General features: G+C 44.7%; 1 pseudogene; it reads right to left on the bottom strand.

The window, feature by feature from the left end:
• Window positions 1-416: 416 nt before the first annotated feature.
• LOC109762961 (ethylene-responsive transcription factor 1-like) lies at window positions 417-15,799 on the bottom strand (annotated as a pseudogene).
• Between the last annotated feature and the right edge of the window lie 1,269 nt (window positions 15,800-17,068).

The raw sequence follows: 17,068 nt of genomic DNA, 5'->3' as shown, positions 1-17,068 counted from the left end.
TGTTAGGCTTTGGTGCGATGTCTGTTTGGTATTAGGCCCGGACATTCGGCACGCCTTCATCAAGGGGATAGGAGTAGCAACAGCGCTGCCAAGATGGTGGCTTCTGGCTTATTGATGTATCATCTTGTATGGTCTTTGTGAATAATTAATAATATGGCTGCATGCATCGTCCAGATGCAGAGGCCGGGGGTACATCCTCCTTTTCTAAAAAAACATACTAGTCTCATAGATAGATATATAGTATAGGGGTACCGGACAGAAGTATATTGCATAAGACTTCAGTCTCCTGACCATTTAAGCTAGACATAACCATAGACTGACATCACCACTGTTCGATTCTACAGGCACCAGACACAAGCACTTGCTGATGTCCAGAATACTTATTCCTTCAACAAGATAAAAGATGAGTTCATTTCCAGCATCGCATATGCCTACCCTTTGTCTATATATACAGGCACCCAGCGACCTCAATTCCCTCAGTAAAAACCAGCAGACAAGGGCATGTCATCGAAGGACCAAAGGTCCATGTTGCCGACCACGTCCTGGGGTACATCACAGCTTAGAATGCTGTCAATTGACTGTTCTGAACCATCGTCCATCAGGAACTTCATGTATGGCTCCAAGTCGGCAAGATCAACATTAGCATCACCCATCACAGGAGGTACTGTTGAATTAATGCCATTGTTCTGGAGAAATGTAGATTCATTGACCTCTGTTGAGGTGGGAATGGATGCAAGCACAGATGTTATGCCAGGGGTCTTGATATCATTCTTCCAGCTGAAGTCTGAGCAACTAAAGGAGTTGCTCCCCTGGTCAGAGGAAAAATTCATGAAAGGGGCCTCAACTGCATTCACTGTAGGCACAAACGACATGTTCTGAGGCTACACAAATTGCTGATTTAAGGTGTAGTCAATAGCAGGGCAGGAATACACATCTGCGTTGCCCATGGTGTTGAGTACCGGCTTCTGTTCGGTGTTGAACTCGGGCACCTTCGCAGAGGTAGCGCAGCGTTGCTGAGGAGCCATAGGAGCTTCTTCTGGGAAATTGACCTTTGCCTTCTTGCCACGAATTCTGTGGGCTTCAACATCATAGGCTCTTGCAGCTTCCTCGGCGGAGTTGTAAGTGCCAAGCCAGACACGTACACCCTTGCGAGGGTCTCTTATTTCAGCAGCCCATTTACCGTAAGGGCGGCGGCGGATCCCCCTGAACTAGTTCTTTCTCTTCCTTTTAGCAGACCCTGAGGCACAATCATCATCACCAATAGCAGTTGCCTTCAATCCATCTGAATGAAGCGGTGAGATAAAGATTCGACTATTGATCTTTAACGCATATAATTAGGCATTCACTTGTCCAAAAAAACATCAATAGTTCTTCCACTTCCTTTGAAAAAATTAGCGAGGAATTAGACTGTAAGCATCGATGATGCAAAACGGAGCATAAACGAAGATTGTCCGCCAACACGCATGAGAGAAGATTTGGCAGGGAGATGGCCAAGTACGGCGAGGAGTGGTCTCTCTACTAGATGGCCACCGCCTCCTCCAAGGCCGGCCGCTGCCCCCCCCCCCCCACACACACACACACACGTCGTCGGTAGCCGTGGCCGCACTGCACATGGTGGAGGAATAAGCGGAGAGGATCATCCACAAATGTCACGCGACTGCCGGGAAGCCCTACCGCGACGCCGCCACCTTCCGAAGCCCGACGACGACTCCAACGCCAAATCGGGCGACGATGACGGAGGAGGAGCCGTCGATTTGCTCGGCATGGCCTATGAGGTCATCTTCAACTATAGAGTAGTTTAGGGTTTTTGTTTTAAGGTTTTTGGTTCACCACACGAAATATCACCCGGTTTTATGTAAAAATTATCCTAGTTTAAATGAACTTCGTTTGATTTATATGAAATCCGCCTTGTTTGCCTGATTTTCGTCCAGTTAGTTCGAAAAGTTGTTGAAATGTATGCGGGCAGCATTAGATGGCCGGCTCCCACCCCCGTGCCCGTAGACTGGCCCCTGAAAGTGCAACTATCCCTGGGTGGTTTTGGTAATTTCTAACAACATAATATAGCTCATTGAGCTAATGCTATTCCAAGATAAATAATTCAGGAAAGCTCAATGTTTGTCATGGCATGGATTAGAAAGTGGACCCTTCAAAATGCTAAGGACAAAAGATTGGCTCAAGCTCAAAGCACAAGACTCTACATTTTCTATTTTAGTGATCCAAGATCACATTGAGTCTATAGGAAAAGCCAATACTATTAAGAAGGGATGAGGTGTTGCTTAATGAGATTCTTGCTCAAAATGCTTAGTGATATGCTCCAAAACCCTCCACTACTTTCTCATATCCACATATGTCCTAAACCAAAAAAGTCCAACTCAGCCCCACCGAAGTTTCACATCCGGAGCCACCGAGTTCAGTTGACATAGCCATTGCCAGAAACCCTAATCAATTCGGTCTCACCGATAGGGATCTCGGTCTCACCGAGATGGGGTTGCCAACTCTCTGTTTCCCTTCGTAACGTTTCGGTCAAACCGAGATGAGCGATAGGTCCCACCAAGATTGCAATGAAAAATCTCTGTTTCCTTTTCGTAATGTTTCGGTCCCACCGAGGGAATCTGACACTACTAGCATGCAACATGATGATACTATCATGCACCAACTTACTCTGCTCGGGGTTACCTCGTAACCATCACATGCATCACTTACCTGCCTCGGACATCACACAATCATCTCAGGATCAAATCAAGCTTGGTATAAACAATACCGTAGTGATCATTACATGACCACAAGGAGCTTGATTTTTACCCACGATTCTCGCACAACATCACGAATATCCAACAACTCGGTTTTCTCGGTACCACGGTGATCATCTCACGATCACAACCAAATATCCATCAACTCGGTATCCTCGATACCACGGTGATCATCTCACGATCACAAAAAATCTCTTTCTCATCATCGAACCAGGGTTGTTATTAATCAAGTTATTATTATTACTGTTGACCCATAGTGTGACCGACACGAACTGGGCCCTTATCCGCGGGCGCGGCCATTGATAGATTTAACACACACACACTCTCTGCAGAGGTAGCGGCAACAGAACCCATGGCCTCGCATTCCCATTCGGGTGGACCAACGGCGTTCCGACCAAACCGATCTACTGCCATGACACTTTCCCGGCCACTCCGACCAACTCCCCATTGGGCTTAGTCCTGGGCGACCCAGCCTACCAAAGGCAAAACTACCACCGTCGTGGCAAATAAACAGTCCCAAACGGGGACACGGTACCATAACAACAACAGATTCACAAGCCTTATGCCGTCCTACCTGATCAGGATAGCACTACTAGGGAAAACCTTATACACAGCAATTTAGCAGTAGCGCGTGTTAAAAAAGCACGCTGGTGCTAAGTAGCAGTAGCGCGCTGATGTAAACGGCGCTACAGATACAGTTGTAGCAGTAGCGCGCCTGAAGACAAAAGCGCTACTACTAAAATTCCCACGGCTTAGCCGATAGGCTACACATAGTAGTAGCGATCTACGTCGAACCGCGCTACCGCTACTTGCTTTGTAGCAGCGCGTTCACGCTGAAAGGCGCTACTGCTAAAGGAAATAAAATTAAATGGAAAGCAAATAGAAAAATAAATGAAAATGAAAGAAATAGAAAAAGGTGAAAGGAAAAAAATAAAATGTAAAGAAAAATAAATGAAAAAGGGGAAAAAAGAGAAAGGAATAGCAGTAGCGTGTATCGAGGAATGTGCTGTAGCTAGCTTAGCAGTAGCGCACTTCCTGGAACGCGCTACTGCTACTTCTGACTTAACCGCGCGGTTCGTTCATCCCCACGGCCACTTCCCCCAAATCCAACTCCTCTGGTGTCGCCGCTGCCGTCGCCGCTGCCGTCGCCCGTCGGCCGCCGCGTGCTCTCCCGTCGCTCTCCGCACACTCTCGACGCCGGCCCCGACCCCGGATTCGACGCCGCCCCCGACCCCGACCTCGACGCCGCCCCCGACTCCGACCTCGACGCCGCCCTCCGCCGCGACCGAGCCCCGACCCCGACCTCGACGCCGCCTGCCCCTCCCTCGCCGCAGGCACCCGAGGTGAGTACGTCTGCTGCTCACCCTCCCCTACCTCTGCCTAGGGTTCTTCAAATTTTAGTTGCATCAAATTAGTTAGGGTTCAACTATGGGTGGAAACGAATCGGATGCGGATGCTATCGGATACGGATGCGGCTCGGATGTTTTCTTAGATGATGAATAAACACTATTGTAATGCATAATAAAACGAGTAAAATTTGACCACTTATCTCACTTTTTAGTTGGATAATTGGAATATCCGCTACCACTTTCCACCCTAGGTTCATCAAATTAGATGGTAATTAGGGCAGTAGTTCCTAGGTACTAATTAGTTAGTAAGAACAAGGTACTACTTAGGTACTAGTTTATTTTTATTTGTAGTAAGTTTTTTTAGTAAGAACTAGTTGAATTAATAGAACATGTCACATTTGTTGTTATTTTTTTAGTTAAAGCAATTTTTCCCGCATCGACATCGACGATGCCTATCCTGCATCCTCGTCGTCGACTCGGTGGAGGACGCCCGCTTGACAGATGGGCCACGTCCGGGACTGGGCTCCGCCGGGCTGGTACTGGGAGGCGCTACCTACCGGGGGGCGCAGCTTGGTGAGGAGTCAGCCCGTCGTTGACCCGAACCTTCTTTGGTGGCGGTCGCGTGGGCCAGTGATGGTCGAGAGGCTTGAGGACCCCGCGGAGGTGGTATGTCACCGTGTCAGCGAGGAGGACGTGCACGTCCGTCGCTACTTGGTTGCGCTGGAGCACATGTTCTCCAATACCTGGCAGGTTCTCCAGGGATCTTAGTGGAGCTATGATCCTGTGATGGTTCCTTTTCTTTGGGTGTCCACCGCCCGCGCTGATACCCGTCGTTCGCTAGGGTTTTAGTTGTATTAGTGATGTTATATGTATGATACTATTCGGGATGTATTAGCGATAATATTCGACGATGTACGGACGCAAGAGATGATTTACATTTGCTTATTGAATGCATGCTAATTTGAATACTTATTTATTTGACGATTTTGTTTTGCTTATTGAATGCTCATGTCAATATGAGTCCTATAAGATATTCTGAAATGTATATCTTGTGTTGCTCAAATAGGATATGTGCTTGACCAAGTGGCCGGTCATGTTTGCAGGTTACACCTCCGAGAGGCCTATGTTTTGCCGGAGTGCTGATTCATTTCCGTTCCGGCAAATTTCAGGCGCTCGATATGTCCTATTTTAGCAAAGGTCATGCCGGATTTTTCCGTCAATTTTGGCATGACTTGTGCCAGAATATGTAGGAAATATCGAGTGCCCCGGATTTGTGTGTTGAGTATCCTGGTAGTTGTCTTGGATCGATTTTCAATTAATGTTTCAACAATGAACATAGGAAATGTCTGACGACGAAAAGGATTTTGGTATTTGCAAATACTGCGAAGACGAGCGCGGCCTGTGCGATAGAATCTTCCTAGATGATGATAGGCGCTTCAGCATCAAGCTGGACAAGAACTTCGAAGTGGATACAGTAAGTCACAATGACAAGTCTTTTTCGTAATTAAGCATGACATCTGCTTCATTTGCTTCAACTTATAATTTATTTTTTTACTATTCTACTAGCGTATCCCCTGCCATGCAAGAGTTTTTGTCTTTGATAAGATAGGTTTCAGTCGTATGAAAACTACTATGGAGGTAAAGAGAGTTTACTTGAAGACCGAGCATGGTTGTATTTTCCATGCAAAATTATACAACGCAGACAACTACCCCTATTTTGGATGCAAAACATGGCAAGCACTATGCAAGACTTATGCATTTGAGCCTGATATGGTTATCACATTTGATATTCGTCTGGAAGATGATATTGAAGGTAATATCGACATCTGGCTCGATGTGCAGATGCCTCCAGTTATACCATTATGTGAGTTTCTCAACCATATTTATGTCTTCGATATTGTTTATTGAAAAATAGTTGACAACAAATTTCTATTGATAGCTTGTTTCCGTTCAAGCAAACATGTCCAGCGCTTGGTAGACAGGACCTACTACTGTCCCGGGGCTGAACTAAACTGCGAGGAGATAAGTCATTATGTTTCATCGCTTGAGTATATTCATACTATCAAGACAAATTATTTTTCTGGACTTAAAAATCTTAGTACTCAAAACGTGCGACCAATAGTGTTCGTACTGAACTACGGTCACATCTATTTAGGAAAGATGGAAAGATTTTTACTATTTGTCTTCAGTGCATCTTTTGCATACATTATTTTTTAAGCTAAACTTCATTGCTAAGTATGTTGCTATACGATGTTCTTCAACAGGGACTCCCGATGAATGTTGTGCCTCATTGGATCGAGACTAAAGGTCGCATGAGAATTGTTAGCTTACGGCCAAGATATACTACAATGCACTTTAGTGCATTCAGGATTTCTAATAGCGAGGAATGCTTAATAGTGAAAGACTGGAGCAAAATTGTGAACGATCGCAGAGAAGTACTAGGGGCAGCAATCAGAAACGCAACCCACGATTAGGAGACAGGTTCATCTGCATGCTCCAACTTGATGAAGCAGGAGTGCTACACATGTTTTATGTTATCTTGCCTGAGAGAGAGCAGCAGGAGTGATTAGCTAGCTAGAAATGAGTTTGAAGATGATGATGTGCTACACTCTGACTATGATTATTAAATAGTTAGTGTTGGTGGTAATGACTATGATGACTATTATTAGCTAGTGCTGGTGGTGATTAGATAGCTACCGCAGCTAGTGTTGGTGGTGATTAGCTAGCTAGAATGAGTTTGAAGATGATGATGTGCTACACTATGACTATGATGATTAAATAACTAATGTTGGTGGTAATGACTATGATGATGATTAAATAGCTTGTGCTGGCGGATTAGATTCAAGTGGAGGCAACATGTGATGCACATCGAAAGTACTACTAGTTCAAACTAGATCAAGTTTGGATTAGTAGTATACTTTTGACATGCACCACATATTGCCTCCACTTGAACCTAATCCACCTTCATTTCACACACTGTTATGGACATAATGATATAAACCTCATAATTGGCATTGTACCAAAATTTGTATAACGGCGTATAAATACACTCAAAATAAAAAAATGAAAAAAAATACTAGTAGCGATGGATAGTAAACACGCTGCTACTAGCTAGATTAGCAGCAGCGCGTGAGAGAACAAACGCTGCGGCTATGTGTCTTAGCAGTAGCGCGTGTAATAGCTGTAGCGCCTTATTAGTAGCGCGTTGTCCTGCGCTACTAGCGGGCATTAAACCCGCGCTACTACTAGGGTTTTCCCTAGTAGTGTAGCGCCCGAGCATAACCTTCCCTCGTTGGAGCCACTGACGAGAGGCATGACAATAGACCGAGTTAGGACCGTCCCATACCGGCAAATGTGGTTGCACTTGTCAACTCGATATGGTGGCATCATGACTCAGCCAACAGTTTTTCAAGTTCAATTAAGTCGGGTTAAACTTGAAGGCAATAAGCTGAGTCATATGAAAATAACATGATGCAACTATAATACATGAGCATGACATCAACATAAGCATGGTTGTGCATCATTACTTCTTAAAAATACAACAACAAATCATATATCTCACTGAGCATGGCATATTGACTAGCATGAACATCACAAGTATACACTTCTCAGAAACATAGCATGACCACTAGCATCAACAATAAATATCATGCAAGAACATATCAACAATGCTACAATGCAAGCATTTAACCAACTGGATGCAATTGAACATGCATAACGAAGACACTCTGAACAGATGATAGTCATGCACCGAAGACCATCACCAACATCAACATGTACTACTAGCAAGGATAAGCATATGAAAGGAATACTAGCAGGAATACATGATAACCAAGTGTAAGACAACATAGCAGGAGAGTGAACATGAAACTCTAAGCATCATCGGAACAACGGTAACCATATTTTAAACAAGCAAACATTTATTAAGTATTCAAGTTGAAAACCATGGCTACTGCATGACTATCATGCAAGTGGGTATTGTGACTTGCCTGGAGATGAAGAAAGCACGGGGGAGAAGTGCATAAGGATCGCGGAAAGACTTCCGGAAACAGTCCTCTCCCGGAGGGGGCTGTTTACGTGCAAGGGCAAAATGGTCATTTTCAATATGTCAAACCACAGTGAAAATGAAGTAAATATAACGGGCTTGACGAGACGAAGATCTGGGCTTTGGAATCACCTCATTTCGAGTCGTGAGCAAAAAGATATACCCTGACGAAGTCCAGGGACCAATCTGTAAAAATAACTCTACAAACAGGCCCCTGAGCTGAAAACAGAAAATGCATTCTCAGAAAACACGTCTACAGAACGGAGAAAGCACATTACTTGCCGAAGTGAAAATAGAATATGCTTTCGGAAAGCGAACACGTACTTCGTCGGTTCACGCTTCCATTTATCCACGTTATCAGAGCCGGGGACAGGCCTAGTCTCGCCGACACGCGGGGCCCGCGGGGTCCAAGGCCAGCTGGCGGGGAGGGGTCGTCGCCTTCGTCTTCTCCCCGCGCCCTCCCACGGAGTAGAGGACTGGGCTCGGCGCCGGCGAGGTTTGCCGGTGACTCCGGCCACCATAGGCTGTGCCCGACCCACCTTTGGACTCAGGGGGCCGACGAGATCAAGCTATGATGCAGCCGCGGGGGAGAGCTCGGCGGAGCGGGACGCCAGCCAGGGTGGACGGCAGCCTCGGGCAGAGGTGGAACTCGGGGATACGGCGCTCCGGCGATGAGGCGAAGGGTTGGGGAGGTTCTCCGGTGGTGGTGTGGTCTTCTGGTGGTGGTTAGGCGAGGGGGAAACGCGCGGCTTGCTCGAATTTGAGCAGTTGCCGGTAGCGGCCATGGTGGCAATGGAAGAGCAGAGGAGCAGCTCGAGCTCAAACGAGAGGCTAGGGGCGTTACTAGGAGTGAGGCGATGCTGGTGGTCAGGTAGAACGGGCTCGGGGAGGGCTATATATAGCCGGGGCAAGAGACACGGGCTCGGGTACCGCCGGGCACGTCCGGCCGAGGCGCTGCCGGCTGTAGCAGTCACGGGGAGGCACGGGGAAGGCAACGAGCGAGAGAGCGGACGAGCCACAGAGGTCACGGAGTCGAGGGGAGCAGAGGAAGAGGCCGAGGCGAGCTTGGAGCCAAACGGAGCACTGTGCTCCCATGGGCGTTCGGCGGTGAGCGTCGGTGAGGAAACAGACGGAGGGGGAGTGAGGTCAGGGTGACACGCTCGATCACGGGGAGGCCAGTGGACAAGGTTGTGGGTCGAGATGAGGAGAGCACGGACGAGCACAGCGACGACGTCGCGCCATAGCGCGTTTAATGCACGCCAGAGCCATGCTCACCGCGTGAGCTGGCGAGGAGAAGATGCCAAGGGTTGGAAAATGTTGACTAGTGGGGAGTCCATCCAGGGGAGGTTGAAACTGAGCTGGTAGCTTGGAAAAAGGGGCTGTGGTTAAGCGGTAATTAACCTCTGAAGATTGTTGTTGCATACTTGATCAAGTTAGTGTGATCAGCTGAGAAGAGCTAGGGACCAAATGTGATGTCTTGGAGGTTTAGGGTAGGAAGGACTATGTTCCTGGGAATTTGAAGAGAAATGGATCAAGGTTTAGTGCACTTGCTTTGCAACTGACCAAAATAGTCCAGAAACTTGAGCATGATGATGCACTCACATGGAGTATCGACTTGAGCTCAAATTGGGCAAGGAAGAGTCATTTGGTCCTATGAAGATGCTCAAAAAGTGTCATACCAATTGGTCAAGCCAAAATGGTACTTGCTTCACAAACATCCCCTTCGGACTGAAACTTGCAAAAATTCTAGAGGAATAATGGCTTGATGAAATATTCCCAAAATGGGTGGACGTTGGTTATATGGATAATAGAAGGCCTAGAAAAAGTCTCTGCCTTAATGGAGCAAGATAAAATATACTTGCTTCACAAACTGAAAATTTGGACAGAATCAAAGAATTGAAGATGAGCTCACATGGAGGCATGATATGAGCTCTACTTTGGTGGACGGCTATGATATGATGATATTGAGGACCATGCAATATTGCAACTCATTTGGATATGCCTAGCTTGTACCTCCTTCACAAAGTTTCTTTCTGGACAGAAACTTTGGAAAATCATAATTAAATAACTACTAGGCAAATGAGGTTGCATTTTACCATGTGCCAATGATATGGACAGGAAAAGATGTCCAAGGAGTTTGAGGTCAATTGGGCAAAGAAAAATAGCACTTGCTTCACAATGTGCCATTTAGGGCAGAATAGGAAATGAATTATTTGAGGATTATCTTTGACCATGGAAATGAATAGTTTTGCCATATTTGAGGAAGATATGACCCAAACAATTTATGAGAATAATTTGGGAATTTTTGAAGTGATAGAAATATAGGTTGCCTCACAACCTAGGGCAAATTGAGTTATTCCTTTAATAGCAAAGGAATATTCCCAAGAAAAAAAATATTGGGATTTGGTCCAAGGTGGAAATGGAAAGGTCTAGGGAAGGATTTGAGGTTGACAAGCCACTCTGGAATTAAAGAAGAGGTCATCTTCTTCAGTTCCCAGACCACATAGCCACGGAAAAAGAAAACTCAGGCAAAAACCTCCGAAAAATCTAAAGAAAATGAAAGTGCCAAAAATCAGGCTGTTACAATTCCCTGGCACTAACCCTATCAACCATGGCAATATACCCCAATAGACTCTCATTAGTCATTACTGCAGCAAATGATGAACAAGGCGGTTTTCAATTTCAGTTTTAGAAAAAAAATCAACACCAACCAAATCACTGAAATTCAATGAATTTCACTTATTTTGGTTTGCATTTCGGACAAAGGTCTAAATATTCACATAAATTTAATTAAATATTTCGAAATATTGAAAAACATTTGAATTCCCATGTACTTTTGGAATTGCCGAAATATTTTTGCCAAAAGGATCACGCCATACTAAAGACAAGTTTCATGTGTACAACTGTGCGATGCGATCCTGGAACATGTTGGTGCTGATCTGGTAATTTTTTTGGCGGGAAAGTGGTGATCTGTTGGTATCCGCCCTCTCCTGTTGTATGCTAATATTATTATTCTTTGCTAGTGTTCCATGTACTGAACTGAGTGTTGAGAAGGATTGGTTAGCTTGCTACACCGAACATGGTGCTGGCAGGGATTATTAGTTTTTTTGTAATGTTCACTTGGGAGAGATGTTCTGGACCTGAATTTCATCAGAAAATTTTAGGCCAAAGCTAGGAGTGTTTTATAACTTTGAGCAGGGAGAGAGGGGGCATACATGAGGGTACATGCAGGTGTGACTGAAGCAATGCAGGTTGTATAGTTCAGTGCAATTCACAAGATGTGGTCTTTATAAAGGCAAGTACAGAAAAGATCAAGCTTTCTGTGGTTGAGGCGCCAGATTGTGGTCCATCACTCTTCCTATAAAGAGGGACAAAGGATGCCCAACTTAAAGATTGTGAGAAGCTGGCACCTGGCTGACTTGTAGCAGGACTAGGCAGGACTAGGCATGAGAGGCATCAGAGAATGCAGTGGATGTTGTTTTATTTACGAATCTTATCAAATATGAGATCAGAACAGCTATAGGTATTCGTTCAGCTTCTGGTGAAATATGTGGGCTTCCAGCCAATTTTGGGAAATTGATTTGATACCTCTTAGAAGCGATGATCTAAACACCCAAAGGATTTAGGCTGATCTAGGCAGAGGAAATGGTTCGCTGTCGTGCACTTGTCCGGGGCCTTCCCTAAGTGAATCAAAGTTAAACTGAGTTAAATTTCAGGCATCTAATTGATAAGATGGCTACAAAGCTGACCGGAAATGAAAGTTGATGTCGAGGCCATGCCATGGTAACGAAGTTGCAGCCATCTACTAACAACACAGAAACACTGTGCTGGCTATCACTCTGCTACTACCGTGGTATCAGTCATGTTTGTCCATCTTTGAGAAAACAAAATTGAACAATAATATGGAAGTTCTTTCACTACATTACCGACCCTGTCAAAAGCGTGCAACAACACAGAAACTCTACTGTGGCTGGCTATGACTCTGCTACAAACGTGGTATCATTCATGTTTGTCCATCTCTGAGAAAAAATAGTTGAAAAATAATATGGCAGTTTTTCACTACATTACCAACCCTGTCAGCAGCTTGCAACAACTTTGCAACCATGGTGGTCCTCCGCTTCGGCGGAAGACCGGTGGCGCCATGGATCTGGCTAGTATGATGCTAGCTAGCACTGCCCCAGATCTTATTGGTTGCGGGTGTGGACAGATGTCATCGTCTGAGGAGTTTTGAACTTCCGATGCGGCAAGAACGGCGATTTCCTACATCACATCGTTCGCAGTCTATGTTGTGGACGCTGGAATAGTGCCAATGTGTGGTGCTACCGTCTGATGCAGATCAGCCATCAGTTGTCGCTCGCGAGTACGGTGCGGGCCTCCGGAGTGTCCCGAACTCTGGATTTCTGCGCTGCGGGTCTCCTTCCTCCCCAACAAAGTCGTCACCGGGTTGTGCTGAATGGCCCTTGCCCTGGCTCATTAGCCTACCGTCAGGACGGTATGTATATTCAGCTGCTGGGATCGAGGCAAGTGGAGGAGACAACATATGATGACTTTGATTAGGTTGTACTTTTTGGGTACCTGGTCCCGAGCTCCAGGGTGAAAACCCTAGGTCTGGCCGTTTGGTTATACCTAGCAATGGCGACGTTATCAACGTCGTTACCATGATGATGGCATTGTTCGGAGTTTGCTCGGATTTGACCTTCAGGGTGAAAACCCACGATCTAACCTTCAGTGGTGGCGGTGCTTGCACATCATTCTCTTCCTAGAGTCGTCAGTTTTGAAGAACCTTCCTCATAGTCCTTGTGTTGTCAAGAGATGGTTTGTTGTCGATGGTCACTGATGTATGTTTTCAATCATTGTCTTTATCGCTTTCGGGTTTTTTTCTTTCTTGCCTAAGCATAGCTTGAGTCTTGATGACTTGGCTATTTGCCAACTTGATTTTATGTGTGTGTGTTAGTGTTGGCTATGTGCGTCCTAATTATGCATATGCCGAGTGTGTACTCCTATAATTGTAACCCTCGATGCTCTATATTTTGACTCAATAAAAACACCCTTTGTCGAAAAAAAAACATTTGTCAAACCATGAAACACATTTTCAATTGGGTCGTCCTACTTAAAGGGAACAAAAGATTAACTTGAGAGTATGACCAATGGATATAGAAAAGTTCAAAACATATATATATCAATATAAATCATGAGATTTCTCATTTCCTTTTAATACAACACAAAGTTTCTACACTCGTACACTCCTTTTCTTACAACAATCTCTACGGTCTAGTCCCTAGTTCAAAATCCAAGAGTGTCCAAGATTTCAGTTAACAAAAACAGGATTTTGTTAGGTGACAATGGAAAAGGGAAGTAGAGTTCGGTGCAACTGAAAGACCAAAGATTGGCAGTCTCCACTTTCCACATGAACACATGATTTATATGCATAAAACAACAAACTAGGCCAATACCACTTGAGCCACAAGCTGTTCCCCTAAGCCACTGTCTGCAACTTGTGCTAGAACACTGTTACAAGTAAAGCTTTACTTTCAGAGATTTTGAAGGAGGATGTGGTCCCAACATGATACCCTATGTTTATGCCACGTCACTAACCCTAACAACCATCACAAGATACTCCAACAAACCCCCAACATTGCCACAAATGATGAACTAGAGTGTTAGGAAAACTAAGCATAACATCCTAACACAGGCTATTTAGAAGTTTTATGAGTGACTGGACAGTGATTGACCCATTCCATGTGGGGAGTTGTTCCCAACAACCAAAAAATGCCTAGACCAAGCAAGTCCAGGTTGTACAGTTTAGTGCAAGTCACAATCAAACAAGAGGTGGTCTTCCTATGTTCAAGCTCTGTGCGATTGTGAGAGCAGAACAGACCAGGTACTGTCCAATGGTCCGTTACACTTCCTATAAAGAGGGGGGTAGGGATGCTTGACTTAACATTTCTGAAAAGCTAGCTGGCTTGAGGTTCATTTCGCCAATATTATACCTTTCGATGCTCGTAGCAGGACTAGGCAAGGGAGGCATCGGAGAATGCAGTGGATGCTGCTCTATTTACTAATCTTACCAAATCCGAGATGAGAACTGCCGTAGCAAACCCTGAAGTTTCTGGTGAAATCTCTGGGTCGTGGGACTATTTTGGCAAATGTGTTGGATACCCCTTGGAAGCAATGGTCTGGACATCTAAAGCACTTAGTATGATTTTGGGAGAGGAACTGATTCGCTGCCGAGCACGTATCCTAGACTTTCCTTAGTTTCACAAAGATTAGACGTCGGGTCATCTGATTCACACGCCTAGTCTTCGGCCTCGGTACATCTATTTCCTATCCTGCAGCGCAAAAGCAGAGCCTGTTCCTTCCATCTTTTGCAACTTTAGGAAAACAAAATTGAACAATAACATGATTTTTAAGTACATTACCATCCGGGTCAACATCGTGCAAGAGCTTTACAACTCTAGACTTTTAGTCAAACTCTGACACAAATTTCTAATTGGGTTATTCTACTGAACATGGTCAAAAACAAGAACATGAGCGCAATGACCATTGGAAACAGAAAATATTCCAATTGGATACCTCAATATCAAGCATGCAATTCCCATTTGTAACAAGCAAGAGTCTCTACCGTCCATTCTCCCTTTTCTACAGAAGTCCCTACGGTCTACTCACTACTTCAACATGCAAGAACAGTCAAGATTTCACCGAACAACAAAATTCTGTTATGTAATAGAGAGTGGCCAGACAAGCCATGTACATTTGAGGCAGGTGTGACAATGGAAAGGTTGGTACCTCTAGAGCTTGGTGCAACTGAAGGACCAACGGTTGCTATTCTCTACTTTCCACTCAAACACAAGATGTTTCTGTATATAAGAGCATACAAGTCCAATACCACTTGAGCCACAAGCTGTTTTCCCAAGCCAGTATCTGCAACTTGTGTGCTAGAACACGGTTACAAGTAAAGCCCATACATGGAAAATTTAATGAGAATGCTGGACCAGCAGTATGATACCTTATGTTTATGCCTTGTCAACTACCCTAATAACCATGGAAAGGTACTCCAACAGGCTTCAAGTATTGCAGCAAATGATGAACTAGCGTATTAGAAAAAAAAAACCACAACATAACAAATACTGGCTTCAGAGTTTAAAGGTTTACAGCCTCTTGTAGCAATTACAATAAGGTAGAAACATGAATACAAAATAAGGAGTTCCCATCACATACTAGTTTCATAGATAGATATATAGTCTATTGCAATAGACTTCAGTGTCCTGACCATTAACCATAGACTGACATCGCTACTGCTCGATTCTAGAGGCACCAGACAGAAGCACTTGTTGATCCCAGAATACTTATTCCTGAAACAATATAAAAGATAATGATCAGTGAAATGGAAATTGAGGTGCATAACAATGAGTTTATTTCCACAATGCATATGCCTACCCTTTGTCTATATATATTGGCACCCAGGGACCTCGATTCCCTTAGTAGAAACCAGCAGACAACGGCATGCCATCGAAGGTCCAAAGGTCCATGTTGCCGACCACGTCCTGGGGTACATCACAGCTTAGAATCCTGTCAATTGACTCATCTGAATCATCGTCCATCAGGAACTTCATGTATGGTTCCAAGTCAGCAAGGTCAACATTAGCATTACCCATCACACGAGGTACCGTTGAATTACTGCCATTGTTTTTGAGAAATGCAAATTCATTGACCTCTGTCGAGGTGGGAATGGATGCAAGCACATATGTTATGTCAGGGGTCTTGATATCATTCTCCCAGCTGAAGACTGAGCAACAAAAGGAGTTGCTCCCCTGGTCAGAGGAAAAATTCATGAAAAGAGCCTCAATTGCATTCAGTGTAGGCCAATTGTCATAGGTAGGATATTTGTCAACACCGACTTGACACAACAAGATGAGATGCCTTTTACTCGACACCCATTGTACTTCCATTCTATATCTATACCTAATATTAAAAGAATAAACCTTTCTTGGTTCTCCATCCATCACTCATTTATATCCTTTAATTTTATGTTAATCATCACAATTAACGGTTGAGATTGGAAAGCATACTAAGCCCTTCGATCTCAGTTTCTTTTTCCACGCGCGTAGCGATCCCGATTTAGTTTTTGCTCGATCCATTTTCTTGGAATAGAGCCACCCGCTATACGACAGCGAATCAATCCATCACGTGCATGCTTGATTCATCTACAGGAAGTCTAGCTCGATACGAGTGCGGGCCTTTGGAGACCGAGCTCCAGGAGCTCGTTTTCAAAAACCAATTTTTTACAGTGTGCAAAAATGGAATTTTCTTGTGAACATTCATACACCACTAGTAGGAAAAGGGGCCTTTACCCCGGTTCATAAGGGCCTTTAGTCCCGGTTCTGGAACCGGGACTAAAGGGTCGTTACTAATGCCCTAGACCTTTAGTCCCGGTTTTTACACGAACCGGGACTAAAGGCCGTCCACGTGGCCGGTGCGGAGAGCCCAGGCAGGTGGGCCTTTGGTCCCGGTTGGTGCCACCAACCGGGACCAATAGGCATCCATGCGTCAGCACCTGGCAGGAGCTGAGGTTTTTGTTTTTTTTGAAAGGGGGTGGTTTAGGGGTTTTGGGGGGTTAATTTAGGTGTTTCATATATTGTGTTAGCTAGCTAATTAATAGAGAGAAGTGTCATCTCTTATCTCCGTGCTTGGTCGACGCTACGTACTATATACGTATGGAGAGGAGTAGACACGCTAGCTAGTAATCAAATGAAGGAAACAGAAGATCGTCATGAACATATGCATACAGAGAGAAGTGATATCGACCACCTCTCCTCCGAGATATTGGTCGAACAACAAGTTCTCGTATATCTATCTGACACTACCGGCTACATATATACAATAATTATCTCTTACAATACAATCTCCTAATTATATTGTAGGAA

This window comes from Aegilops tauschii, chromosome 7, assembly GCF_002575655.3.
Source record: "Aegilops tauschii subsp. strangulata cultivar AL8/78 chromosome 7, Aet v6.0, whole genome shotgun sequence".
Lineage (NCBI taxonomy): Eukaryota > Viridiplantae > Streptophyta > Magnoliopsida > Poales > Poaceae > Aegilops > Aegilops tauschii.
Note: the sequence above shows the minus strand (reverse complement) of the source record. Positions and strands in the feature narration are given on the sequence as shown.